Genomic DNA, 2,316 nt, shown 5'->3' with positions numbered 1-2,316 from the left:
TATCGGTTAGTTACAGGAACTCGAGCTTTTAGGCTGGTGTTTTCTCATCCATATGTTGACAGGGTTCTATAGAGTCTTAAAATATTGTAGCTTCAGGTCTGATCTTTTGCGCTGGCTTCTATCTTGCCTGTATTTCCTTAGCCATAGTGTGTAGCTAAGTCATATCCTCTCCAATGTTCTCCTGTGTCCTCCTTTTGAAAGTACGTCCACCCAATCTGTTGTGATGCGTCTACTCTCCGTGATGGAAACCAGCATCGGTCATGGCCAGTGAAAACTACACGCGGGTCACTGAGCTCATTTTCAGAGGTTTGAATTACAACCCCAACTGCAGGTGCTTCTCTTCCTGCTCTTTCTGAGTTTCTACGTCTTCAACCTAACCGGAAACTTGGGGACGGTTTTATGATACAGATCGATGCCTGCCTTCACACACTCATGTGCTTTTTCCTCAGCCACCTGTCCTTTGTGGACATGTGCTTCTCCTCAGCCATGAGCCTCAAGACGCTCACCGACTTCTTTGTGAAGAGGAAGGCCATCTCCTTCCTGGGCTGTGCTTTGCAGCAGTGGTTCTTTGGGTTCTTTGTGGTGGCAGTGTTTTCTCCTGGCGTCCATGGCCTACGACCACTATATTGCCATCTGCAACCCATTATTGTATTCAGTTGCCATGTCCTGGAGACTCTGTATCCAGCTGGTGGCTGGTCCCTATGCCATTGGGTTCGTGAACACTATGATGCACACAACAAATGCATTTTGCCTTCCTTTTTGTGGCCTCAATGTCATCAATCATTTCTTCTGTGATATGTCCCCCCTGCTTTCCCTCATGTGCACTGACACCAGGCTCAACAAGTTAGTCGTCTTTGTGGTGTCGGGAGCCATGGGAGTCTTCAGCGGTCTGACCATCCTGGTCTCCTATGTCTGCATCCTCATCGCCATCCTGAAGATCCACTCTGCCGAGGGGAGGCACAAGGCCTTTTCCACCTGCTCGTCTCACCTGATGGCCATCTCCATCCTGTATGGTACTCTTGTCTTCATTTGCTTGTGGCCTAGTGCAAGTTTCTCCCTGGATCTCAATGAAGTGGTGTCGGTGTTTTACACTGCAGTCATCCCCATGTTGAACCCACTTATCTACAGCTTGTGGAACAAGGAGGTCAAAGGTGCCATCCACAGGATGGTCACAAAGAGGAAGTTCTGTAGGGCCTAGATTCTTATCTCCAAAGGACACTGGGAGAGGAATCAAAGAGAACAGACCAATTGTGTAGATTCCTAAAGATTCCAGGCCACCTGAGAGTGGGGGCTTGGTGGCACCTCTTTACCCATTCATTCATCCAGTTATTTATTCATCTGGTCACCCGATGTGGATTCATTAAAACATGCATGTGATCTTCTATTACCGTTCAAACCCACACCCACTTAATTTTGTTTCTCTCAGACACCTCACAGACCAATTATTTTCAAAACAATGTTATTATTTAATATCAGTTACTAATTGTTTAAATCATCCCACTAATACATTTTCTTTTTCTGCTGACTCCTTGGCAAATATTCCAATTCCCAAAAATGGGAATTTAAAAATTTTTGTGCTGGGTTTTACATGCACATCTAGCTCCCTTCAATAGGCATCTGTACAAAAACATGATGTGGGGCTTTATGTTTAACCTCATAAATGGAATGAAGCTCTTTGCTGTACACACCACTCTGGGGGACAGCCTTGAGACAAAGGACTATGTGTGTGTCAGGAACTGAAGATGGGCCCTGTTTACAGTAATAAAGGCCCTAGTGTTTATCTCTGATACATTTCATACCTGAAAGGGCTTCTGACCGAATGGGCTAAGACTGTATTTTCTCAGGACTCAATTTTCTGGTAGACGTTTAGAGGATTAACTAAGCGTCTCTGGTTTGGGGCTTGTTTGTACATAGGCCAGTGCCTTCTGAACCCTGACATGAAGTCCTTCCCCAGTCAGGAATGTACAGGGAAATGCTGTGGTTGGAGGTAGACTCACAGTCTAGATCTGCCTGTTCTTAGTAAGGTCAGTACATTTGTAGCATCACGACGAACCGCATCCATGCAGCTCAATTGGATGGTTTTGACTCCTGTGTGTGTTGAGTGCTGGGCAGCCTTCAGGTCTGAGTGCAGTGATGGACCACCACTGAACGGGGAGAGCGGTCACCCCTGCCAGGGTCTTCCCATCCTCTCAGAGACCCAGGAAGGGTGCCCCTTCTATCTTACCTCTCTTGGTCTGTCTGTGCCTTTTCACTTTGGGATGAAGGGACCAAAAATAGACAGCGTTTCACTGAGGAAATGCATCAGACTTTGTAGAT

The 2,316-nt window shown here is 46.4% G+C and overlaps 1 pseudogene; it reads left to right on the top strand.

Annotated features, from left to right (window-relative positions):
• The first annotated feature begins 260 nt into the window (after positions 1-260).
• Positions 261-1,198, top strand: LOC140692197 (olfactory receptor 5G9-like; annotated as a pseudogene).
• The last annotated feature ends 1,118 nt before the right edge of the window (positions 1,199-2,316 follow it).

Source organism: Vicugna pacos, unplaced genomic scaffold, assembly GCF_048564905.1.
Source record: "Vicugna pacos unplaced genomic scaffold, VicPac4 SAC-SAT, whole genome shotgun sequence".
Classification (NCBI taxonomy): domain Eukaryota; kingdom Metazoa; phylum Chordata; class Mammalia; order Artiodactyla; family Camelidae; genus Vicugna; species Vicugna pacos.
This window is presented reverse-complemented; position numbering and strand designations above follow the sequence as displayed.